The following is a 27,641-nucleotide window of genomic DNA, read 5'->3' as shown; positions in this document are numbered from 1 at the left end:
CCCGTTCTCCTTGTCAGGGTTTACTTCCTGTTAAGCGGTTAAGTTTAACCAGAGACAGGCAAGTACAATTTGACTCTTTGGAAGATGTGGGGGGGCGGGGGGCACTTTAGGAGGCTGAAGAGATGGCTCAGTAGTTAAGAGCGCTTGTTCTTACAGAGAGAGGCTCCTTGGTTCAATTTCCAGAACCAGACCAAATTAGTGGCTAGACTGCAAGTATTCATAATCTCTGCCCCTCCCCCCTCCTCCTTCTCTCTCCTTCTCTCTCCTTCTCTCTCCTTCTCTCTCCTTCTCTCTCCCCTCTCTCTCTCTCTCTCTCTCTCCCTCTCTCTCTCTTTCTCTCTCTCTCTCTCTCTCTCTCTCCAGTTTACTACGCCAACAAAGGGACAAAGGTAACAAGCATGATATAAATGTCAACATGATCTATAAAAAATTTTTAAGATTTTGTATTAATAGAATTTCAGATTTGGCACTAGGAAAATGCACTGGTACCTGAATACTCTATAACCAATCTGTCAACTAGTTTTCTCAAACTTATTTCAATCTCCTTCTAGGTACTACATCGTTTGGGAAATAAAATTCGATTTCCTATCCTCTCTACTTAGTATGATTTAGGTTTTGCCAAGAGAGTGTATCTACTCTCAAACTTGATAGCATTTTGGAAGTAGATCAGAGAAAGGATGAGGCTCGACAGAGCATCCTTTTGTGGGAACAAACCGCAGCAGAGACAGCACAAGTCTAGATCCAGCTGTCATAGCAACAGCTTCCAGCAGAAACCGCCATCCTCGGGAGCTCAGTTCTTTAATGCAATCTGCAGAGTTTGTTCAGATGAATTCAACCTGGATGCTTTTCGTCAGATTTCATTCTTCAGTGCTGACAAACTCAGGACCTTGAGTGCGCCAGACACACAGTCTACCGTCGAGTTGTATGCTTGGCCATACAAGGAGTCTTCAGCACCTTCTTTCATAACCTGAAATGAATCCATGCTGCCTAAGGTTGCTAAAAGTGACTCTGCTTCTGCCTCTATTGATTCATAAGGACTCGGTAAACAGCCTCACACGAAAAATAACATACAACATACACGGTAAATAGCCCCACATGAAAAATAACATACAAAAAAAAAAAAAAAAGAAAAATAACATACAGCATACATGGTAAACAGCCCCACATGAAAAATAACATACAGCATACACGATCATAGTCCCACAACGCCCCGCCCACGTCTTTGCATTGGCTCATCAGCCAACCTCCATAGAAAGAAACTGATCCCAGAGAAGCAGCAGCAGGGAGACGTGGCAGAAGTGAGAGAGCACCGAAGAAATGGCCAGTGTCCTTGTACAGAAGAGAGACAGGAAGGGTGAGTTCGGGGACAAAGAGTGACTTTCATAAAGGCAGTAAGGCATCCCCTGCCATGAGAATTACACCTATAAAATTCACTCCCTAGACTCCGGAATGATTCCACAGCTTACTAGTTTTTGCTCAACAAAGTTGAATCCAAATGATTTTTATAACCTAATGTTAATATTTACTAAATCTTCAAAACTGTACAAAAATACCATACTATGAGCTATGGTGAAGAGTCTTACAACAAAGATCACAGTCCCTTTGCTTTTTTTGAGGGTTAGATTGTGGGGGCGTTGGTTGTTTTGTTGCTGTTGTTTGTTTTTTTTTTTTTTTTTTTTTTTTAGCTAGAGACTCAAGGAGCATTCTTGAAGGCTTATAATGCAAAGGAAACAAAGATCCATGAGACGATCAGACATAAGACAGTTTATTTTGTGTGCATGCATGTGTATGTGGGTACAGGTGACAGCACACACGGAAGTTGAAGGACAAGTCGCGGGCGCTGGTTCTCATGTGGCTCCTGGGGTGAACTCAAGCGGTGGGGTTGGCAGCCAAGTAGCCACTGAGCCTCCCCGCCAGCCTAAACCTTTTCAAAAACTACAAATTTATATATTTAAAACAAACTGTAAAGAAAAAAAAAAACAACCAAGGACAGTGTATCCAAACCTAGACATTATTTAGAAAATACTCCTTCAAAAAAACTAACAGACACCTGGGCATGGTGGCACAAACCTTTAATCCCAGAACTCGGGAGACAGAGGCAGGTGGGATCTCTGAGTTCAAGGCCAGCCTGCTCTACATAGCGAATTCCAGGCCAACAAAGGATATATAAACCCTGTCCCAAAAAAAAAAAAAAAAAAAAAAAACATGGGGGGGACAGAAAATATGTATTAAGCACCCATGATACACTAAAAATTGTACTATAAAATGATAGGGATATATAGTTCCGTTGGGAGAGGGCCAGCCTCGCAGGCACGAGGTCCTGGGTTTGATCCCTAGAATCACATAACCTGAGCACGGTGATACTTACCTGTAATCTCAGATAACTTACTTGAAATTAAAGGTAAGAAGATCCTTGGCTACACAGTGAGTTTAAGGACAGCCCAGGCTATATGATACTATTGTCTCAAAAACAATTGATCTTGGGCTGGAGAGATGGCTTAGTGGTTAAGAGCATTGCCTGCTCTTCCAAAGGTCCTGAGTTCAATTCCCAGCAACCACAAGGTGGCTCAAAACCATCTGTAATGAGGTCTGGTGCCCTCTTCTGGTCTGTAGGCATACACATAGACAGAATATCGTATACATAATAAATAAATAAATGAATGAATGAATAAATAAATAAATAAATAAATGGGTGGATGAATAAATGAATGAATAAATAAATAAATGAATAAATGTGATTGTTCTTTAGGTGCTAAGGAAACTTCAGGGTAGCAAGAGAGAACGTTCTGAGTTTCACAAGGCTTGAATACTAACTGAGGAACTAAGAAGCCAGGTTTCAAGCACAGAGCTATATGCTGTTTAAGATCATCCCAGCTGCCTCTTTAACCTGGACTGATGGCCAGTGTTTGCTGAGCATGTAAGTGTCAAAATCTGCAGTCCTAATGCAAACCTATAAGCAGGTATGGTCAGAACTATTTTAAGGATAAATCAACCAAAACTACCAAGTTTAGCACTCCCATAACACACAGTCAGGGAATGGCAGCATCACAGCCTACAGAGTTAGGAAGGGGCAGAAGCTTAACTGCTATACAAGACAGAGGGTAAAATTTAGATCAGACATCTCTGTTGACGTATGAGATAACGGAGTAAATCTGGCATAAGCCCTTTTTGGTTTTTTGTTTTGTTGTTTTTCTGTCTCTCTTCTTAAATAAAACGAGGAGTCAAGAGTCCCAGATCTACACGGCGTGATCAGCTTATGGTTTCTATGGTTTCCAACACAGAATGAAAAGGTTTTCAGGTGTCTAGTCCAACTGCTGGGGAAAAGACATTCTGAAGGCCGCTGCTAGGAGCTCCTGCCCACCGACTGGGATCACGTGCGTCCGCGGCTTCATTAAGGGGCACATTAGCATCACATTAATCCAGCAGATAAAAGGCCAAAGGCGCAACGAACAAAGGGAGAACAGGAAGGCAGTGATTGGCTGACCTGGCACTGCTAGGTCAGTCCAGGCTTTTGGTCCTCGGCATCTCTAAGTTCTCCTGAGTGTGGACACCCACACTGCAGCCCAAAGCCTCTCATTTCCATCTCAATCTCCAAGAGGACTCACAATGAGACCAGGGCTACAAAGGCAGAGAGCAGATTCGGAATATTAAAGCACACACCATGCAGTAACAAAAGGAAGAATAAGAGGTTTTCCACTTGGACCTAACAACGTTTGGCAGACAGACCCTGGACCATACTCCTGCCACACACACCCTGGACCACGGAGTGCCAAATCTCTTCAGTTACTTCTCACTATGCACTTCTCAGACATCACAGAAACACAACCAATAAAGAATGTCCCGGTCTCAGATTATTGCATCTAACAGGACCATCAGACACTGGAGGGATTCTTGTTATCCAAGGATAACTAGGACCCAAATTAGTACTTAAATTTAACCAGAATTGCTAGTATACCTACCTCCCCTGCCATAAAAGGAGGGAGGGAGGGAGGGAGAGAAAAAGAAATTGATGGAAAGAAAGGAGTTTTAATAAGCTATCAAAATAAATGAAAATCAATTTTTCATCGTCATTACTAAAATTTGTTTTAATTGTCACTAACAAAAATCTAAAGAGCATCTGTCATTTCACATTTAACTTCCAAACTATGTAGATAAGATCAATTTTGTAAAAATATTCAGGACTTCATCAGTTTTCCCCCAGGTTCTTCTCAGTCCTTTGTTACTTATTTTAAATCGGTGTCTTCTGAATCTCCTGTCATTTTATTGCCCACATTAATCTTTCTTCCATTTGTATTTAAACTTTTAGCATAAACATACTAACTGTACACAACCCCTTCACATTTAAAGTGGTCTAACCTAATCTAATCTCACCTGTCAGGGTTTCTGTGTGGCTCAGGCCATCTTCCAGAGTTACTACAACTCAACTTCCCAAAATTCTTCAATTCCATTTTAGAATCTGCCATATTATTAAATGTTAATATCGTGCCATTTAAAAAGTGGGGTACACACATCAGACAAAGGTCTGATCTCCAAAATATACAAAGAACTCAAGAACTCAAGGACATGTGCTCAGTCAGCTATGTTCATAGCAGCTTTGTTTGTCATAGCCAGAACCTGAAAACAACCTAAATGCCCCTCAACCGAAGAATGGAGAAGGAAAATGTGGTACATTTACACAATGGAGTACTACACAGCAGAGAAAAATAATGACATCTTGAAATTTGTGGGCAAATGGATGGATCTAGAAAACATCATATTAAGTGAGGTAACCCAGACCCAGAAAGACAATTATCATATATACTCACTCATAAGTGGCTTTTAGACATTTAAAAAAAAACCTACAATTCACTATGCCAGAGAACCTAGACAACAATGAGGACACTAAGAGACATACATGGATCTAATCTACATGGGAAGTAGAAAAAGACAAGATCTCCTGAGTAAATTGGGAGGGTAGGTGTGATGGGAGAGGGGATGAGGGTAGAGGACAAGAAAAGAAGGAAGAAGAGAAAAATGTGTAACACAATAAAAATGTCAAATAAAAAGACCACCCCTTGTCTCGGAGGGGAAAAAAGCCCTTATTGACAAAAGGAATGAGAACAGACCTAGTGGTGAGCAGAAAAAGATGCATGAATGCTGATTTTTTTAAACAACTGAATTATTCCACATATTGACAATAATGCTAAAACAGGTCTCCAACTTTTGGGTGCAAGCAAAACTTCTGCCTCTTTCAAGTAGCTGGGACTATTAAGTGCATATGTGCCCTAACACCCAACAAAGGAAGGTTATTTAAAATTATATTTTACTTAGCTATTTTGCGTGTATGTATGTATGTATGTATGTGTGTGTGTGTGTCTTCAGGCTTGGCAGGAAGCAGCTTTAAATACAGAGTCATTTGGCCAGCCCAGAAGACTTTTTAAAAGAAAGAACCTGGGCTGTAAAGATGGCTCAGAGGTTAAGAGAGAGCACTGCCTGATCTTCCAAAGGTCCTAAATTCAATTCCCAGCAACCACATGGTGGCTCACAACCATCTGTAATGAGGTCTGGTGCCCTCTTCTGGCCTACAGGCATACACACAGACAGAATATTGTATACATAATAAATAAATATTTAAAAAAAAAGAAGGAACTTAACAAGAACGGCAAAGGTTGAAAGGTGCAATAATCTAAGAACAAAAAGGGAATTTCTACAGCTATTCCCATCCAGATTATTAACAGAGAGAGACACCCAGGAATCGTGAGCCTCTGGGTGAAAGAACAAACCTATTGTTATTACAACGAAGTGGCACTAGCTCAAAACAAAGTAAAAGGCACTTAAATATGACCACGCGTCTGCAGAGGTGACTCGGGGATACTGCTCTTGTCTATCGTAAGCAAGGTCCTGGTTAGGGAAGGGGAGGAGAGGGAAGAGGGATGGGGGAGAGGAGCTAGGAAGAGAAGAGAGGGGAGGGCTGAGCTGGGTTTCTAACCCCAGCTATGGATTTGTAGAAATAAAAGAGGGGCTGGAGAGATGGCTGAACTGCTCTTCCAGAGGACCCAGGTTCAATTCCCAGCATCCACACGGAGGCTCATGATCATCTACAGCTCCAGTCCCATGAGATGTGAAGCCTTCTTCTGGCCTCCTCTGATACAAAGACATACATGCAAACAAACTACATACATAAAATTAAATTAAAACAATTTTAAAAATAAATAAATAGGTCCAGGGAAGCTATTTTAACAATACAAAATTTGAAGTGAATAACCCTACAAAATAATGTGGTGTCTTCAACAAATAAACTGAAAGGATGGTGGAAGAGGCTGAGAAGTGCAGTGATTTTGAATGGAAATTTCCCCCATTGGAATGCGTGGTCCCCAGGCGGTGGGTGGTGCTCTCTGAGGATTCTTAGGATGTGCGGCCTTTTTAGAGGAAGTAGGGCACTAAAGCAGGCTTTCAGAGTTACAGGATTCTTGCTCTATCTGCTTCAAGCTTGCAGTTTTAGCGATGAGTTCATGAGTTCTCAGCTTCTCCACCCTGCTATCACGCCTGCTGCCCCCGCTCACCACAGGGACTCTAGCCCTCTGAACCACAAGCCCAGATAAACTTTCTCTATAATTTGCCATGCTCGTGGTGTGCATTACAGCAAGAGATTTTTTTGCTTTGGTTTGGTTTAGGTTTTTGTGGTGCTGGGGACTGAACATGGCAATCTACTTATGCTAGTCCCAGATCTGTTTCTTGTTTTCCTTTGTTTTGTTTTGCATGTACATTGGTTTTTGGGCTGCATATGTGTCTTTTGAGGGAGTTGGATCCACTGGAACTGGAGTACAGACAGTTGTGAGCTGCCACGCGGGTGCTGGGAATTGAACCCGGGTCCTCTGAAAGAGCTTCAGCTAATGCTCTTTACCATGTGTTATTTTTAACAAGAAAGATAATAACATTAAACCGGGTGTGGTAGCACCTGGCTGTAATCCCAGCATTCTGCAAGCTAAAGTAGGAGGATATAGATTGCAAGGCCAAATTAAAATACACAGATACCTTGCCAAAAGGGGGAAAAAAGTACTTTAAAAGAAACAAACACCTTAAGACCAATTGAAAAAGAAAAAACTTGCAATTTTTAAGCCCTGCCTTGGGAGGAAAGGCCTGGCTCTCAGAGTAGTTACAAATGAACCTGCAAGGTTCACAGCCAGCACATTTGCAACCAAACGAAACCAAACAAACTGCCACCCAGAAGGTCATCATCCTACAAAGACCTCAATAACCCGTTAATTCCTCAATTCAAATGAAGTAAAGAAATACCCTGAGTGGCAAAACAGTTGGAGGTGGCCTTGAAACTTTTACTTTTAGACGTCATCAAGAAAGCTTTCAGCGCTTACTCAGGTCAGAGGTATTTGCAGTAAACAGTCATGTATTCAGCAACCCCTATCACCTGTTAGACAAATATTAAAATAACCTTTTTTTAAGCAGTGTGAACATAGATTAAGAAGAAAGAAAGAACTCCCAAGCATGGAAGGGTATCCAAAAGGAGAAACACACAAGAACTCTTTTATGATTGTTGAGCTGGAGAAAAATTAAACTAATATTCTTACTCAGGTAGTCACACGGGCTCCCGTGTCTGCTGGTTCCACTTTCATTTACTATGCACCAAATGCTATTAAATACCTACTACATGCCAGGTTCAAGCACAGCATCATTTAACAGAAAAGGAATTCTACTTTGTATTTCAAGAAATGTCAAGGTGGAGACAGAGGATTGAGGAGTTCAAGGTCATCCTTGGCTACACAGCCAATTCGAGGTAGCCTAAGCTCCACAAGACCCTGTCCCAAAAACAACAACCACAAGACAAAAACGACCTCATTCTCTTTTAAGTCGTCATGTTTTAAAGAGACCGAGTCTCTGGAGCTTAGGTTCCAGTAGGCAGACAGCCATTAATCAAATAAAACCACAGGACAGTAAATGGGTATGGCTCTGTGAAAACAGACAACGTGAATACTAATGTGTCTAATGGTAAAATATTAGCACCTACAACTTATTTTGAAATGCTTCAAAACAACATGGATACGAATAGTTTGAGAGACAGGCAAGCAATGGGCAAATACAGTGAAATATAATAGAATTCAAGTTATAGGTGAGGTACATGGGAGCTGTGTGTAAGTCTCCTCCAAGATGGAAACAGCCCATCATGCAAGAGGCTCCTTAAACCAGAAGGTAAACTACTCGAAATGGATTCAGGAAGTCCCTGAAACTGAGCAGATTCATTTGGTCCCTCCCTGCCAGAGTAAGCCATAAAAGCAGAGGGACCCCTCAGACAGAAGCTGAGCAGCACAGAAGACTCTGGGATCAGACTAGCTGCCTGTAAGAAGCAGAAACCATCAGCTGAAGGGGTTCAGACCAGAGTCTCTGGGAAACCACACTCTCCAACCTGCTGAGCTTCCTGCAGGCTGTGCAGGGTGCTCCAGGGCTCCCAGCTTTCGGGAGCTATCATCTGTGCTGCCGTGGGCCTCACCAATACTGCTGTCTTTGAGTCATTTCTGCTCCTGTTCATAAACCCTCCCCGACACCCCTGTAAGAATCCATAAGGGTTTCCAACCCTATGGCATCCTGGCAGTCGGGAGCCAAGGGATACCACAGTCACAGCACAAAAAAAAAAAAAAAAAAAAAAAAAAAAAACCAGCCTCACACGAGAGCTACTGGGAAGAAACACAGAGCGGCTGCTTCTCTGGCTGGGGATGAGACAGCTGAAGGCTGGATGGAGAGGAAGGCTTTTACAGGGTTCTGGGACACACAGGATGCTTTTCCTTCAGCCCAGGTCTTGAGTTTGGGGTCAGGTCAGGGGAGGGTGTTCTTTCCTCAGCTCAAGTGCTTGGGGTCAAGAGGGGGGTACTCTTTCCTTGGCCCTTTACCCTACAGTAACCCCAATAAAATTCACTGGTTTACCAAGTTGGACTTTGGTGGTATCTACTTTGTTCAGCCTATGGGTTCCCTACCTGGGGAGGAGACCTGTGTTGTAACACAACAAGAGCTCATGAACATATGTACACATGAATATACACATTTGTATGCTTGCATGTGTGTGTGTCTGTGCACTGGTTTTTTTTGTTGTTGTTGTTCATTTTTACGTTACCACCATATAGGTAACATCTTCAGCTGTTCAGGCAAAGTCTATTCTGAGGAGCTAGAATACAGCTCAGGGGTAGAGCAAGTGCTTAAAGCCCTGGACTCAATTGCCAAAGCTAAAGACAATTATTGGTGACAAAACACATCCCTCAGATTCTAGGAATCTAATTCCAGGAGAGACAATAAATGAAAAAAAATAACAAAATACTAATTCTCCAAGTGATAGGAAGAATCAAGAATTTGTCCAACTACACCAAATACCTCAACACCTATGCCCCATCTCAATTTTTTTTGTTTGTTTTGCTTCGCTTTGCCTTTTTTAACACAGGGTCTCTCTGTGTAGCCCTAGTTGGCCTGGAACTTGTATACCAAGCTGGTCTTAAACTCAGAGATATCCACCTGTCTTCTGCCTCCCAAGTGCTCAAAAAAGCAAATAAATAAATTTAACAATAAATAAACATTCAAAACACAAAAACAAAGGGGACTCAGGTAAAGACACTAAAATTGAAGGAGAATTAGCTGACAATATTCTAGCTTATTGGATCCTGGTTAGCAACTCCAATGGGGAAAGAAAACGCTTGGATATTAAGGAGAATTCTAAGAAACGCCCACAGACTATGAGCTAAAGGATCTATAGCCGAGTATGACAGTCCAGGCCAATAATCCCAGCATTTGAGAGATGAAAGGAGAAGATTGTGGATACATGAAACCCTGTCTCAAAATAAAGTAAAATATAAAATAATTTTTTTATTTTTATAAAAAAATAAAAGTTCCAACCACAAACTCCCATCTAGCCAATGTTAGTCAAACACAGTGTAGCTTACAAACTGCTCGTACCCATGGTGCTCTCCTGAGCCTCGAGCTCCGTAAAGGTGCAAACCACCTGAGTCCAAACGCTAGAATGATCTGCTTCCAATCTCAGCTATGCCACAGCCAGCCTTAGGCAATTCAATTAACCTCCCTGTTTTCTCTTCTATAAAACAGAGATAAAACAGCACCTGTCCTAACTAACCCAGAGAACTGTTCAAAGAGCAAAGTGAAGCCATATTACAATGAAAGGACCTTGTGTATCACACAGGAGGATCTGTCTTCTACACATCATCTGTCTTCTACACATACTGAACTACTCGGGACTCAGCAGAAAACCTCTTCAGTCTCCTGGCCCTCCTAACTGCTCTCTTTCTGCAACTCCTGCACGATGAACCTCTGCCCTTACGTCAGCCCTCATCCGCAGGGTCACTTCCTTTAACACGACATGCCAAGCCTCCCACTTTCTAGTGGGGCAGATTCCCTTCCCATGTCACATGGCACCTGCACATACCCTAATCTGTCATTTCTGTCTCAACAGAATGTAACTGCCTACATGCAGGTCCATCTTCTCCTAGAGAACGCCTAATACATAATGTGATTAGCAAATGAGTGGACTTCAAATAGTGATAAATCACTCATTGTTATGTGACAAGTATAAGATACTCACAGCAGATATTGAGATATTGAGCAGATATTGGCAATCATGTTTGCATATTAGAATCATCTATAAAGATTTAAAACAGTTAACTAAATAAGGTATATTAGCACAACTAGTAGGTAGAGGCAAAAAAAATCAGAAATTCAAAGCTATCTCTGCTACACAGCTAGAGGCCACCATGGGCCACATTAGGCCCCATCTTTTAAAACAAACATAAACACACACACACACAAAGAGAGAGAGAAAGAGAGAGAGAGAGAGATTAAAGTAAACTTAAGACAGACATCTGTGCTTTTATTAATATTGCAAAGTAATTCAAACAATCAAAATTAAAAACTTTTACCTACATATAAATTACATTACTCTAAGATCTTACAGATCAAAATCTTGCAACCCATCTGCACAAACATTAATTTAACTTTCACAACAACTACATGAGTTAAGCATTTCTTCTCTTTTCTTAACGAAGAACTAGATTTAAATAAGTATCTAAGTTGCTTTTCTGGGTAACTTTATACCCAGTTCCTTCCTAGGAAAGCAACAAAGAACACACAAGAACTATGGAGGCAAAGCTTTAGATCAGGAAGACATAAACCTCAGCTCTGTAGGAAGCAGGGTGGGAATAAGAGGGGAGCCTGAAGATACAGTCTGCACAGACAGAAGATCGAGGAAGGGGCACAGACATTGGCATTATTGTTTATCATAACAAAAGACTCCAAAGGCAGATTCTATAGAGAACCAACGTTCCTGCCACCCCCTTCTTGGAATTTCCCCAGCCTGAAAGGGAAAGGGAACTTGAGGGAGCTGGAAGCAGAAAGGGAAGAATGGAGAAAGCTCCACAATTAAGAAAGGTTTCCCAAGGCTGTATGTAAATTAGTTAACCCTGACTCCAGAGTAAGAGCCCAGACATAATGGACTTGTATAACTTAAGACTTGGATCCATTTTAGAGGCTTAATCGACACCACACAAAACCCTATCAATGAGAGACGGCTCAGCGGTTAGGAAACTTGCAGAAAGACGTAGCCTGGGTTAGGTTCCTAGCACCCACACAGGAGCTCACTGTAGGCTGCAACTCTACTTCTAGGGAATCAAGCCCTCTTCCAGGCTTTTTCAGGCACCAGGCACAGCCGTGGTGCACACGCAGGCAAAACACTTACATGTGTAATATAAATATTTATATTTATATTTAAAACAAAGAAAAACTACTTCAAAACACTATGACTTGCTTTTAAAAAAATAATAAATCATAGTAATGAGGAATTAAAGAACCTCAAATTCATCCTAGACTTATTACTTCAAGATCCTTGACAAGGAATAACTTGGTTGGTTGGTTGGTTCTGACAGGGTCTCTGGTCACCAGGCTGACCTCAAACACATTGTGTAGCCAAAGATGACCCTGACCTTCTGATCCTCTACCACTCTGGAGTGCTGGAATTACAGGCACATGCCATCAAACCTGGCTCTCTATGGTGCTGGGGATCAAACCCAGGTTTTCATATATGCCAGGCAAGTGCTCTATCAACCGAGCCACATGCCAGCCCACAAAGAGTAATCTAGAGTCATAAAACATGCATGACAGCAAAAACAGAAACATGAAAAAATATTTTTTTAAAAAAAAAGAGGGGTTCTAAGAAGAGAAATCTATTTTTGAGGAAAGTCTTAAAACAAGGACAGTGCATAACACAATAAATACACAAGGCAGGGGAAGAAATGCTATATTCAAACTGCTAACAACTTTTTTCTATTTCATAAAATTTATGCCATCACAAAATTTTAAGCAATTTTTTTTTTTATCTAGCTCAAACTGTGTTCTCTGATTAGGGTTTTCTTAAGATTAAGAAACTGAAATTAGGTGCACGCCTTTAATCCCAGCACTTGGGAGGCAGAGGCAGGCAGATCTCTGTGAGTTCGAGGACAGCCTGGTCTATAGAGTTCCAGAACAGTCAAAATTACACAGAGAAATCCTGTATTGAGAAAAAAATTAAAAAATAAACAAAAAACTGAAACTAGGAAGCAACCTAAAGGGATGTTTGAAATGTCCCGGAGTCTAGATGGACAGAGTTTAAAAGTCAATACAACATAGCTACTGTACCTACAATCCCGGAGTGTGCTCCACGCCAATACTCAGGCATTTGCTGAGATGCATTTTCCAGCAAACGGACACTGTTCTATGATCTTTGGTCTCCTAACCCAAAAAAATGGGAATATAGAGCCTACTGTGAAACCAATAAAAAGGACACCCAGGAAAACCCTCTTCCTACAGAAATGATTGACTGCTCACGGTGCGGATTAGTCTTTCAATCTTCCTAATGCACAAAAAAAAGGGGCAGGCTACACAAAGAAAATCTTATTCTAGCTCCAACGACGGTATATTTATTTGTAAAATAGTTCCATGCCCCCATGAATAAAAACTCAAGCAGCCTGGAAGCAGGAAATAGTGCGTGGCTGGGTCGGGTGGAGGTGGACGGGAACTGAGGCTTGTCACTTACATGCAGCCAGTCTTTGAACGAGTTTCCTGTACCGCGACAAGCCTCTGCTTCTTCACCTCCGAGATACCAACATTATCACACGTGGTTACTCCGCGGGTTGGAAAAAGCCCCACTTTACACCTGCTGTGATTTAAAAATACTGGCCACCACTCCTAGCTTCAAAATGATTTTTGAAGTGTGTTTATTAAAATGACACTTGCTTAACAACCTACCTGTAAATGGGGAGGGGGCACAAAGGCAGCTTTCTCTCACCTTTACAATCAAATCCCTCTATTTGTCCATTTATTTCAATATTTCCTTAAGGGCTTGGGCTATCCCCTATATACAGGTGAACATCTACCCCAGAGAATGTCTGGTACATGCAGAGATGAGCCCAGTTACTGTTCCTAAAGTCAAGGATGAATGAACAAAGCCACTTCTCTGAGGGATGTTAGGCAAGGGGACACCTGGGCACGCTGGGTTAGGCTAATAAGAAACTAACAAATGCACCGGGCTGAAGAAATGATTCGGTGCAGCGCTTCCCATACAAGCATGAGGACTTGAATCTGGATCCCTAGCACCTATGTCTCAAGCTGGGAGCGGGAATATACCGCTAATCCCTGCTGGGAGCCGGAGTAGACCGCTAATCCTAGCATTGGCTAGACAGTCAAGAGGATGCCTGGGGCTTGCTGGCCAGCCAGTCTACCTGGCTGTGAGAGACCCACGCCTCAAAGAATACGGTGGAGAAGCAATTGAAGACACTCAACAGAAACAAATGCACACACATACCACAAACACGCAAGAAAACAACACATACATGCATACAGATACACACACAAATAGAAAGTGAAAGAAATAAAACACTTGTAGAGCTTCATAAGGAAGTCAAGAACTCAAGTAAGCCTTTACATGGCTTTAAATGTCACTAGAGAAAGACAGAAGCCACAGGCCATCTAGAAGAGACAGTTTCAGTTCAGACCCAAAAGTCTGACTTGCAGAAGTCAGGCCTACAAAACCAAGCTGTAAATTTCTCAAAAAAGAATCCTGGCCTCGGATATCTCAGCAGTTTTCAGGCCATGGCTAAAGCAATATTCTAAGTTGGAAAACTCTGGAGGCATCATTTCTACAGCAGAAAGACGAGCAAAGCCAGAAAGAGGCCAGTGATCTCACTCAAGAAGCTGAGACAGGAAGGCTGGCACGCGTTTACAGCCAATCTGGGCTACAAAGACCCTGGTTTCACATAATACTAAAAAACCAAAAATAACAAAACAGGGAGAGGAGGAAGGTAGGTTAACTAAGATGGCTAAAGCCAAAATGAACGCCCAAAACAGTAAGGTTCTTCTGGACTTGCAAAACGGAATGGGACTGCTCTTCACTCCCGCTGTTCTCTGACAAGACTGCTAAGCAGCAGCTGGCTGTCAAAGGACTAATCGCAGCATTCGCCCATCAAACGCCTGAGTGTCTGCGCTGCTCATGGTCAGTCACTCCTCGAGGCACTGAGCCATGAACTTGAACAGAGACTTCCAGCCCTCAAGAAGCGTTCACTCTGGTGGCAAGAGATCGATCGGAGGGAGGGGTGTAAACACAAGGGAACGGCAGGGTCCACATACTGTAAGAAAGAGAAGGGGGGGAGAGGGAAAACGGGGGACACAGCGCTGGTTTGACCAAAACACAGATCTTTAAACTCTGTAGTGGTTTCTCAACCTTAATAAGCATCAAGAACATTTGGAGGGCCTAAGAAAGCAGGGATCTCTGGGCCCCAAGCCTGATCTTTATTTGGTAGGTTTGGGATGAGACTCAACAATATGCTGACAAATTCCCAGATGACACCGCTGGTCCAAGAGCCAGGCTTTTGTTCCATCCAGATCAGGTAACCCAGCTTGAGAGCTCACAGGACTTCTTTCATCCATTTGCATATTTAAGCATTCGAACACTTATTCACAGTCCCAGGAAGAGTGCTAGGAGCTAAGTCTAAATATAACCTGACCTCAAATAATTCAGAAATAGGCACAAGCCTAGAACCCCAGCTATTCAGAACCTAGGAGCAGAAGGATTCCAAGTTCAAGGACTGCCGAAGCTATACCCGGAGCTCAAAGGCCAGCCTGAGCAACTCGGGTAGGTCCTGTCTCAAAATAAAAAGTAGAGCCAAAGAGATGGGTCAACAGGTCAAAGAGAAAGAAAAAAATTAAAAAGTCCTTGCTTTAAAGAGGATGCCTGATGACCTTAACTTCCTTCCCCTGAAACCCACTGTGAAGAGAGACTAAGCCAACTCCTGAAAGTTGTCCTCTAACCTCCATGAAACTCCCACTAACACTCACACAATAACAGATAAAAATTTAAAAATATGTAGGGCTGGCAAGACGGTTCATCCAGAAAGGGTGCTTGCCTCCAAGCTTGATAACCTGAGTTTGGGCTCTAGGAAGAAGAGACCCGATTCTCCAAAGCTGCCCTCTGATCTTCATACAAACCCTACAAGATTCACAAGCCACTGAACCTAATAATGGTCTCCCAGCTAGGAAGCTAAGGAAGGAGAACCACAGGTTCACTGCCTGAGCTACAGAATGAGTCCAAGGCCGGTCCTGTCTCAAAATTTTAAAATGTTCAATGTGAACAAAGGGTTGGGGATATAGCTGAGCAGTAGAACACTTGATCCCCAGAAAGAGAGAGAGAGAGAGAGAGAGAGAGAGAGAGAGAGAGAGAGAGAGAGAGAGAGAGAGAGAGTTAAAGGTGTGGACTCTCACTAAGAGACTGATTACCAAAAGAGGACTTTACAAGAGCGGCTCACTCCAAGAGAAGACTAGGAGAGAAGAGGGACTAGTTCTCAGAGATCCAACAAAGAACTCCGTCCAGGCAAGGAAGGGGTAGAAAGCAGCACACAAAAAAAGAGACACCATGCAAAAAGCCAAAGACTACAGAAGCAGTAATGGTCTGGGCTCCAGACCAGTTCTTAGTTCGTCCCAAAGAGTCTGATCCTTCAACTGTGAAAAGAGAGGGAGGGGTGGGGTGAGGTGGGGGTAGGAAGCATTTCCGTGACCAATTTTGTTTTACAAAGACCCCCTCAAGGTGCACAGCTTCCTGTAAACCTAGCACAAGGACTGAAAGCAGGTACTCAGAAAAACATATATTGAATCAAACTGGATAAGCTTCATGTCAAGGGCAGCTCTTATAGATGAGGGGCAGTCACTTTCCCTAAGGACTTGCTTTGGCCAGGACAAGACTTGTAAGACAGGTCCAGCAACCTCAATTACTGCACACCATTCCCCGCTCGGCTAGAGTCCCCCAGAGGGCTTTCATTGTTTACACGTCTACCTCACCCACTAAACTTTGAGCTCTTGGTCTTGTGAGCAAAGACCGACTGTATCATGCACTTGAAATCCACACAGACCTTAGCAGGGCAGCTTGAAACACCGTAGCACTCCAGAGTCTAGGCAGTAATGTTGGGTGAACAGATGAATAAATAAGCAAACTGATCAGGCCAAGCCATGAGTTCAAACATAAGGCTACGAAGAGGCTTCAGGGGAATGTTGGCAGAGCTGCCAAAACTCTTGGAAAGGTGGCTTCTCGTTGAGGTGGCTTCTCCAGTTCGAGTGTACATGATTTGGGATTTCCAAACAGAGCGAGCACGTTAAAAATGCAGACATTGAAACCTCTGTGGGCCACTAGGAGCCCCAACGGGGACAACTGTGTTCTACCAGGAAGGAGGCAGAAGGATGCCAGCAAAGACTGAGCAGCGAGGAGTATTCTTCGGTGGAATCCTGAAAGCGGAGTAGGTGATTGGTACCTAGCTGCTTGTTTCTGAAGATTCATTGCCAACCCCTGGAACTTGAAGGCTGGAGGGGACCTGTTCAAGGTCACACAGGAAGGAGGTGATGCCGAAAGAGGTATCTCTGAACAACCCTTCTGACAGGGTTGAGACCCTTAAACAGGGACAAAAGTTTCCCTCAAGAACGATCCTTAAAATAGAAGGACTAACATAACGATTAACCTTTCCTTTTACCTGTCGCAGTTCTGGGAGTCTTGTAAAGGGTAAGGTAAATTCTCCAAGGGGTTTAACATAAGGAACTTAGGTTAAAAGATTTAATCACCCAATAATTGTCAAGTATTCTTCCAAAACACTCATAGTATTGTTTACCGTTAAAAGGCTGAATAATTCTGGAAAGGTTGGAATAATTCACGGCCTTTTGAAATGGGCGTGAAAAAGAGTAGAATTCTCATCCTCCTTTCCAAAAGTCAATGAGGAACTTCCCAAGTTACGGGGTACTCCCGGCGTGGGGGAGGGGCGGCCCAAGTCATTGACTTCCAGCCTTTATTTTTCAAGACGATGAACCCGCAAAGTGATTCCCAAACCAGGACCGACCCCAAAGACCCAAAACCGCCCTGCTTTACTAAACGTCTGCGTCACGGGCCCGTTCCAGCGTCCCAGGACCCCGACCGGACCGGGACCTGTGGTCCCTCCCCCGCCAGAGCACGCCCTCGGGATCCCCCAGGGTCCCGGCTATGGGGACCCGCGGTCGCCTCTTAGCTGGCACCGGGGGCCTTTGTTGGCCCGAAGGGGAGCGGTCGGTCGGCCTCGCGGGGCGGCGCCCGCATCTGCTCACCTGGCGCCCCTGCCCCCGCGTCTTTCCCGACCCACGCCCGCGCCCGGACGCCGCGATGCGGGGAGCACCGGGCAGGGAGGGCTCTCACCTTCTGTACTCGCTCTGCTCCTCCTCCTTCTCCTGGCCACTGGGCCCGGGGAGAGCGCGGCGGGGTGCGCGGGCGGCCGCAGCGCGTTCTCTGGTTCCCTCACGCCCGGGGTCCTAGGGCGGGCCGCTGCGGGCCGCGAGGAGCGGGGGGCGCGCCGGGACGGCGAGGGGGCGGGGTGCGCTCGCTGAGGGGGATGCTGGGGAGAGCGCGGGCTCTGAGCGGGGAGAGGCGACTGCGGGGAGTCGGCGATGGCGGAGGGGACCCCGTGCAGCCTACGGGCGGAGTGGGGCGGAATGGAGTCGGGCAGCGGTGCGGGGCGCCCACCGCGCGGCGGTACCTTCGGCCCCCGTCGCAGCCTGGCTATTGTATGCAGCCCGACTGGCCGCCGCCGCGCCCTGCAGCCCCGCCCCGGCCCCGCCTCCTTCGGCTCGACCACGCCCCCTCCTGCCGGACTCCGCCCCCCGCAGGTGGGAGGGGGCGGGAGCGCCGGTCCGACCCACGTGAACCGGACCTACCACGCCGAGGAAGGGGGAGGGGAGGAGGTCCCGCGCCGGATGACGTCATCAGCGCTTGACGCCAAAGGCCGAGGATCACCTGGCGGCCACGTGACGTCATTGGGGCCGAGTGTCTGCTGCGAGTCTGGACGGTCTACCGCTTTGCACCGGCGTTGGCCCGTGAGATTTTAGGGGCGACGTAAGGTGTTTAGCGTGCGGTCGGGGTGGAACGCGGGGAGCCCCTCCGTTGCAAAGCACCAGCGCATCCCTAGCTCGCCAAGAGCTGAATGTGTGAAAGCTGTCGGGGCTCGGGCCGTCTCCCAGGCGGACATCTACTCTTCTGTCTGTCTTGGGATTGGCGGTCTGAGCAACGTTAGGTGTCACATGCAAGGGTGGGGGAAGAAATAGCGGAGACGGTCGAGCTAGACGGAATTCACGTGGGAAAAAAAAAAAAAAGAGGCTCCTTTTCCAGCACTCTCCCGCCACCGAGGCTACTTTTGACACAAACTTTTCTCCTGAGCTCAGATTCTCTATTTCTCACTCCTTGGGAAACAGCGATCATTACTTACTTGTCCTGCTGTGACTCGGATTCAGTACGTCCAAAACCGACGCACTGTAACTCTGAGCCGAACTCATAGCCTTGTCTCACACCCCAGATATTCCAGTTAAGACTTCGAATCCAAGCCGGGCATGGTGGCGCGCGCCTTTAAAATCCCAGAACGCGAGCGGCAGAGGCAAGCGGATCTCTGAGTTCGAGGCCAGCCTTGTCTACAGAGCACGTTCCAGAGCAGCCAGAATTATGCAGAAAAGCCCTGCCTTGAAAAGACAAAAAAAAAAATTGAATTTCCAACCCTTCCAACTTCTTCATAATAAATAACACTTGGCTATCCTAACTTGGCCTCTTTAAACTTCAGCTTTACAATAATAGTAATAATAGTAGCTGCAATTTACCCTGCATTGTCCTTGAAAATAATGAGTATTTCTAGAGTCCTTTTCCCTTGCTGTGGTCAGCCAATGAACCACCATCTAGCAGCCCTCTAAGCCAGATCTCATTCTCAATATTCATTTCAAACTGTGCTTCCGACTTGTAAAATCTGCAAAAACGTTGTCAAGCCTTGCCCTTCTCTCTAGTCACTACCGTCACCTGGGCAACAGAACCAACCTTTAGTCTCTCGAAATCTAACCCATTATGCTCTCTGGTCTCTCCTTCCCCTGTTTGAACAGTCTGAGAGACTTTATAGCTTTTAGGATAAGGTCCAAACTTTAACACGGCACATACAGGCTGGCTGCTTATACCAGCCTTTCTGGCTTCATCTTACACTCTACCCTCGCTGCGGCCACATCAGAACACTAACTACCGAACGCTTTTTAACAGTCTTCTTCCTATCAAGGAGCCTTCCTTCCTTATCTGCCTGGACGACACCCATTCATTCTGCACCGTGAAACTCCAGCGTCACATTTATTTAGGAATTTGACTAATAGTTCTAAGGTTCCCTGAACTTAATGTCAAAAGTTTTCCACATCTATTTTCTCCCTCTTACTCTCTGCCTCCTTTCTTTTTTTCTTTCTTTCTTTTTCTTTCCTTCCTTCCTTCTTCCCTCCCTCCCTCCTTCCCTCTTTCTGTTTTTCTCTCTTTCAGGATTCTTGAATGGCTGACCTAGAACTTGTGACCATCCACCTGCCTCAACCCCCCAAGTGCACCACCTCGCCTGGCTCTTTTATCCCAAGTACAGGTGTAACTGTGATTGTCTACCTGGCTCCATCAGTTTCACAAGTCCTTTTCCTCTCTGTGTCTTCCACACTTGGAGCTGTGTAACATAGCATCGATTGATCTGTTAAAAATAAAATAGCGTGGGGGTGGCATAGGCCTTTAGTCCTAGCATTCAAGAGGTGGGAGCCGGCAAATCACTGAAATCCTGATTCCAAAACAATGTATTTAATAAATGCTTACTGTGTGCTCCTGCTCTGAGTACCTCATTGACACTATCTCCCTAAAGAAGCCTCTGACAATCCTTTGAGGTTTCATACTGTTTCTCTTTGATGGGGAAACTGAGGCATATGCACAGAGCATAATATACTCTAGGGTCAGAAGCCGGAAAATTCATCCTAATCTACACTATCTGTGCATCTGCACAGCAGACAAGTAGGATCTCTTCCAAACGGCTAATACTCTGACCACTGGGAACAGTCACTGCGGTTCCCTCCATGACAGAGCACATTGCAGAGGTGAGGAAATGAGAATTTTGAGGTGGGAACTGCTCTGCTCCTGAGAGCAGATTTCAAAAGATGCAAGAAAACAAGTCTTCCTTAGGATCCTCCAGAAAGGAACTCAGCCCTCCCGGCACCTTGATTTCGACCCTCCTCCATCCATCTTCTACTTCGGAACTACGTTACCATAAAATGACAAGTGTATTGTTTTAGGCCACTACACATTTACTAATCTGTTCCCCGGTCAAAAGAAATTGTTCTCCAATCAAGAGTAGGGCTCATCTATGTTAGTAAAGTAGACAGGGGTGTGTAGTCAGAGGCTGCTCATTCGTTCCCGGCCATCCAGACCTGAAATAATCACACAGAAACTATATTATTTGCAATACTGTTTGGCCAATAGCTTAGGCATATTTCTAGATAGCTCTTATATCTTAAATTAACCCATTTCTATTATTTTATATTTTACCATGAGGCTCGTGGTGTCTGTCTCCTCCAGCAGCTGCATGGCCTCTCACCAACTCTCATCTACTTTCCCTATCTCTGCTTGGAATTCCCGCTGTACTCTCTTCTGCCCTGTGATAGGCCCAAGGCAGCTTCTTTATTAACCAATGGTATTTAGAGGGGGATCCCACATCAGGGAGGCGCTTCCTAGAGGCAAACACACACTAATGTGTCTACCCCAATTGTTAGATACCATTTGCTACTTGGTCCCTAAAACCCTGCCAAAGCAAATCAAGACATCTCTAGCAACCTTTTACATTGTGTTTCTTTGTTTCCCAGACAGGATCTTCATGTATAGCCCAGAGCTAGCCCCAAAGTCAAGATCCTCAGCGCCCTAAGTGCATGGATTACAGGCATGGCACACACAACAGTTCATTCGGGACATCCCCTGCAACATAGTCTGCTCTCCCGACTGCCAAAGACGATGGGCTTTGTTGTTTCTCAGTCTTCCGTGGAGATTCTCTGGATTTCACGTGACATCCTGAGTTGATACGCGAGTAATGACCTGAGCCTGAAATTTCTTCAAGACTCTCAAGATTGCTAACAAAGCACAACCAACAACTTACAATTTTGACACGGCCCTTCTATCTCTCAAGCGCTAGAGCACTCTCTCCACAGGGCTGAGATTTCCTTATAGAAATTTGGTACCTACACAGGCAGACATTTTTAGATATTATAATGGTGTGTGACCTATGGAGTGCCATACTGCTTGATAAAAATTCTATTATTTAACATTTCATTTATCTGAATTGGAAGGCTTTTGTGCTGGCTAGTTTTACATCAACTTGACATAGCTGAAATCATCAACTGAGAAAATGCCTCCAGAAGATCTGGCTGTAGGGAGGGCATTTTCTTAATTAGTGATCCATTACAGGGTTGGAGGAGGGCTCAACAAGTCTATTGTGGGTGGGGCCACCCCTGCACAGGTAGTCCTGAGTTCTGTAAGAAAGCAGGCTGAGCAAGACACGGAAAGCAAGCCAGCAAGCAGCATCCCTCCACGGCCTCTGCATCAGCTCCTGCTTCCAGGTTCCTGCCCTGTTTGAGTCCCTGCCCTGACTTCCTTCAATGATGGAGTACAATGTGGAAGAGTAAGCTAAATAAACCATTCCTCCCAACTTTCTTTAGGCCCTTGTTTCTCATCATAGCAGTAGGAACCCTGGCTAGGACAGCTTTGATTCTTCTTTATTCCTATAATGACAAATGTTTTAAAAAAAAAAAAAAAGATTGAGCATCCCTGTGCTAGGGCTATGTCAGGACTTAATTTTAATGTTGTTTGAACATTTATTTTGTGTGTATGTGTACGAGCGCATATGCCATAGCTCGTGTGTGGACCAGAGGACAACATTCACAAGTCAGTTCTCTCCTTCTGCCGTGTGGGTTCCATGCACCAATTCGGTCATCAGGCTTGGTGGCAAGCATGGTTTACCCACCGTACCGTCTTGTCAAAACCTGTGACGTGATTTAATGTCTTCCTTCCACTTATACTTCCAGTCTGACATCAGGCAAAGAGCCTTTAAGTTCCAGAATTCCATCCTAAGAGTAGAGTCATTTTGGGTACCAATTATCTAATCGTGAGAAAAAAAAAAAAACTTCAGAGCCTGCTATAAATACTTGGAAACACAATGTTCACTTAGGAGCTGATCTGGAAAACAGGAGTGGTGTGGGAAAGCCAATGGGGAGTGTGTGGGAACCTTGGAGAAACGCAGGCTTCCTGGAAGAGACCCTGAAAGAGGAGCCTTATCTACTGCAAGAATTCCTCATTACCTAAGAGCTGCCCCCCAGGCTGTTGATGCCCCTAGACTTAAGGCTTTGATTGCAGGTCCTTCTTACTAATCTGATATCAGACTCTCCTCCTAATCCCCACCCCAGCCCCAGCAATCAAGTCCCTGCAGAGAGGTGAGGAAGGTGTGTGTTGAACAATAGGTCAATGTGGCAGTGCACAGAGAGTTGCAACTGTCCAAGCCTGCAGCTGAAATCGGAGATGGGCTCAGGGAATGTGATGCAGGAAGGGTCTGCCTCAAACTACTTTGGTTTCATTATAGGTTCATCTTACAAACCAAGCTTAGTAGAGGATGCCAAACTTGTGCCCACTCCTATCTGGAAGACGAGTGGATTTTAATTACCCCACAACCACAACAGCTTGGGATTAGCAACCTTTGCTATTTATTTATTGCAAGCAGTATGTCTTGTGACCGTGTGTTCTTACCTTAATTTACATTCTTTTGATTGTTAAGGCAGCTGTGCTTTTTGATGGCTGTTTAATTGGCTGTTTGACTGACTGGATTTGAGATAGGGTCTCACTATGCAGATCTGACTGGAATTTACTGTCTAAACCAGCCGGCCTTGAATTTACAGAGACCCACCTGCCTCCTCTGCCTCTCAAGTGCAGGGATCAAAGGTGTGTGCTACTGCACCTATTTTTGGAAACTAGGTTCCATGAAGCAGCTCAGATTGGCCTCAGACTATGCAGTTGAAGCTGACATTGAACTCCTGGTTTCTCTGCCTGCACTGTGCCCAGCAGGGTAAAGAATCCATTTGAATCTTCTGTTTGAATGGTTTTAACTATTGAGATAGAACTTGCATAAAATGAAGCACATGCATTTTAGGTATTTTAGGTATTTGTCTTCATAAACAAGGACAAAGCTCATCTGACTCAGAAAGTTCCTTTATACACCTTTGCAGTCAATCTCCTAACCCCCCACCTCCACCCCTGCAATCAATGATCGGTTTACTGTTACTGTGAGTTAGTTGGGCTTGCTCTAAAAATTCATTCTGTAAATGCTTCTTTGCATCCAATTCTTTCATAATATTTTTTGCCATGTTGGGGCTTGAATACCGGGCCTTGCGCATTGTAGGCAAATATGCTACCATGAACTATACACACTAGCCTTCATGTTTTTGAGATTATCCATGTCCTGCCAGTTATGCTTCCCTTTACAGTATTGAATAGTATTCCATCCTACATATTTATCACCATCTGTTTATCCACTTACGCATCAATAGATGGTTCAAATATTTGGCTCCGTAAAAGCTATAACGAGCCAGGCGGTGGTGGTGCACGCCTTTAGTCCCAACACTCAGGAGGCAGAGGCAGGCGGATCTCTGTGAATTAGAGGCCAGCCTGGTCTACAGAGTGAATTCCAGGAGAGGCTCCAAAGCTACAGAGAAACCCTGTCTCGAAAAACAAAAAAAACAACAACAAAAAAAAAAAACTATAATGGATCCTTCAAGTACATGTATTCAAGTCTTATATTTTATTGGGTAAACCCCTAAGAGTCGTATAGGTGTGCTGTAGGTCAAGCACCTACTTAACTTCATAAACCACGCTATACTTCAGAAGCTGTAGTATATACTTCAGAATTTAGTGTGCCTTTGGAAGATGCCTGCTTCTCTTTGAGCACTTCCTCGCTTTCTGGTCTGAGGTGCCCTAGGCGTCTTCTACTTCCTTTGTTGAAAGTGCTGAAACTGCCATTTATTGAAAAGGCTCCAATGCCTTTCAGTGAAGAATGGCGTTTGCTCCTCAAAGCCTGAGGTGAGCGCATGGTAGAGGATACAGCTGTCCTTGGGTCTCCTCTGTGGACCCACACTGTCCAGCCACATGGCTCAGCTGGTAAGGGCACTCGCTGCCACGCCTGACAACCAGAGTTCAATCCTAGAACCCACGGGGGGAGAAGGAGAGGATCCAGTCCTGAAAGTTGTCCTCTGACCCCCCAAGCGTATGCTGCGGGAAGTGTGCGTGCACTCGCGTGCACAACGGAGCAAATAAGTAAATAAAACCATAGTTATTCTGGCCTTTAGGAAGAATGCTTCTGTGACTCTCTGAGGCGCAAGGAGATGATTTCGGCAACAACCTAAGGAAGCTCGGGACTCTTTGAAGACGGTGCAGCTCACCGGACTCATGAAAAAGGATCTACTGACGCCACCACCCAAGGCCTGACCCACAGAAACCGCGAGAGCAAGTGCGTCTTGAGCGGTGTTTGTGATGATTTGTAAGTAATAGAAGCTACACGGGGGAACAGGGAGGGAAAACGCTGGAGATAAATTCTACTTCCTAATGGTGTCTTCCCTTTCTTCCTCCTTCCTCTTCCCATAAAGGCAGATGTGGGATCTGCAGCTGAGCAGCCGGTCCTGAAACTATGAGGAAAAAGGCCAAGGAAATCGCCAAGATCTTCAGCCGAACGCGTCTGAGTCATCGACCCTAGGCCAGGCGCCACCTGCCTCCAGCTGTCCTGTGAAGGGAGAGCGGGGCAGGTTGGGTGTGTTTGGGTGTTTGTGAGCTGCGGTTTCTCAGGGCCCTCTTCCTTGCAGTCGGGTGCTGCTCTTCAGCGGTACAGTGTGTCCCGAGAGGTTCCAATGTCGACTTCGCCTGGTTCCGTTTCTACAGCTTTGTTGGCTGCGCCCCTTGAATGTGTCCAGCGCTCTGCTAGCTCTACGGTCCCCGAACTGTTAATGTTCACTCCAGGAAATGGAGTAAGAGGGTCCTAAGAAACAGGCCCCTCTCCTGGGGTTCCAAGCAGAACGCCCTCTGCGCCCCCAACCCCGCACTTATTCTTAGACAGGCTAAAGTATATGAGGGAGAAAGCTGGGCAGGGCTGGGATTTTTTTCGGCTGATGCGGCTTGCCTGAGAGGCACTAAGGCGTCAGCCCCGAGGAGCTCACTTGTTCGCCAGGCTGGACTTGTTTTGGTTTCTTGGCTTGTTCCGTATTGAGGATGGATGGTTGTTTCTTTCACGTCTCCCCAGGAAAAGCCACAGACCTGTGAAATGGTGTCACCACTGTGGAAAACTACAGAAAAAAATTTTTTTTTCAAAAATTAAAAATGAAGCCGTGGGCCGGGCGGTGGTGGCGCACGCCTTTAATCCCAGCACTCGGGAGGCAGAGGCAGGCGAATCTCTGTGAGTTCGAGACCAGCCTGGTCTACAAGAGCTAGCTCCAGGACAGGCTCTAAAGCTGCAGAGAAACCCTGTCTCAAAAAAAAAAAAAAAAAAAAAAAATGAAGCCGTGGTGACGCACGCCTTTAATCCCAGCACTTGGGAAGCAAAGGCAGGTGGATCTCTGTGAGTTTGAGGCCAGCATGGTCTACAGAGCTAGTTTTGGGACACAGAGATATACAGAGAAACACTGTCTTAGAGGAAACAAAAACAAAAACCAACATTAAAAAAAAAAAAACAGCTGAGGCTAGCTTGTGCTTGAAGAGATGGCTCGGGGGCAAACAGCGTGCACGGCTCTTGCATGAGGACTGAGTGTACAGAATTCTCAGAACGAGCTGGCTCGCTAGACTAGAGCGAAAACCTCATGCTCCGGATTCAGCAAGAGACACTGCCTCAAAATATAATGCACAGAACAATGCCCAAAGATGCCCAGTGTCAACCTAGGCTTCAACACACACATGTATGCATGCACACACAAGTTCACATGTACCCTCATACACACGAACACACACACACACATGTACATCACGCACACACATATAACCTCCAGTCCACCTGTGAGGGGTGAGGCTCTATCTCAATACTGACGCGCTTGATCGCAGAGCTGGGGGCTGGAGCCAGTGAGATGCAAGTTTTCCCTGAGGTTTCCTGCAGTTGTTGCTGTCTCTTTTGAGAGGGAGTGAGTCTATAAGGTTTTTCCCGAGAACAGGTTTTTAGAGAGAAGGATCATAAGTAGCTGCACCCAGGCCTCTGCTGGGGCAACAGACCAGGAAGGAAGGGAAGACAGTGTGGAGCTGGAGCACCTGGCCCATGAGCTATTCTCCCTCTGAACCTGGCCTGGAACCTCAGCAGCTGGGAAACAGGCCCTGGGAACAAAGAAGGGAGGGGCCAAGAATCTTTTGCTCTTTTTTTTTTCCATTGCTGAGAACCAAAGCCAGAGTTTCATTCATGCTAAGCAAGCCCTCTTACACTGAGACACATCACTAGCCCAACATCTTGGGGGTTTGGGTTTTTTGTTTGTTTGTTTGGTTGGTTGGTTTGTTTGTTTGTTTTGTTTGTTTTGTTTTTCAAGACAGAGTTTCTCTGTGTAGCCCTAGCCGTCCTGGAACTCACTCTGTAGACCAGGCTGTCCTCAAACTCAGAGATTCATCTGCCTCCACCTCCTAAGTGCTGGAATTAATGATGTGCACCTCTGCCCAGCCCAACATCTTGTTGTTCTTCCTTCCTTCCTTCCTTCCTTCCTTCCTTCCTTCCTTCCTTCCTTCCTTCCTTCCTCTCTCTCTCTTTCCCCCTCCCTCTCTCTCTCTCTTTCTCTCTCTCTCTCTCTCTGGTTTGTTTGTTTGTTTGAGACAGGGCCTCTCTATGTAGCCCTGGCTGTCCTGAAACTCTCTAGGTAGACCAGACTGTCCTCGAACTTACAGAGATTCACCTGCCTCTACCTCCTGAGTGCTGCAATTGATGGCATGCACCACCATGCCCAGCGAGTATTTGTGTCTTTTAAACTTTAAAAAATACTTTAGTATTAACTAAATTATGTGTGATTGTATGTGCGTGTGTGTGGATACGCACGTGTGAGTGTACTACCTGCAGCATCTGGAAGATGGTGTGGGATCCAGCGAATAGTATAGAGTCCCTGTGGATACTGGCAATGGAATTCGGGTCCCCTGCAAGAGCCGTACTTGCTCTTAACATCTTAACCATCTTTCAAGTCCCTAAACTTTTTTTTAAAGTTAATATCTATTTCCAAACTAGAAATAATTTTGGTGAAAAGGGTGTTTAAAATCCACTGGA

The 27,641-nt window shown here is 45.1% G+C and overlaps 1 protein-coding gene across 1 annotated transcript in view; it reads right to left on the bottom strand.

Annotated features, from left to right (window-relative positions):
• Positions 1-18,283, bottom strand: part of Pak1 (p21 (RAC1) activated kinase 1) — a 103,889-nt gene extending 85,606 nt beyond the window's left edge. The window contains exons 1-2 of the mRNA XM_038313683.1: positions 18,232-18,283; positions 17,717-17,988 (exon numbers count right to left, since the gene is read on the bottom strand). The gene's annotated coding sequence lies outside the window, so the exon portion shown is untranslated. The remainder of the gene's footprint in view (positions 1-17,716; positions 17,989-18,231) is intronic.
• Positions 18,284-27,641: the final 9,358 nt, after the last annotated feature.

This window comes from Arvicola amphibius, chromosome 12 (genome assembly GCF_903992535.2).
Source record: "Arvicola amphibius chromosome 12, mArvAmp1.2, whole genome shotgun sequence".
In the NCBI taxonomy this organism is placed as follows: Eukaryota; Metazoa; Chordata; class Mammalia; order Rodentia; family Cricetidae; genus Arvicola; species Arvicola amphibius.
This window is presented reverse-complemented; position numbering and strand designations above follow the sequence as displayed.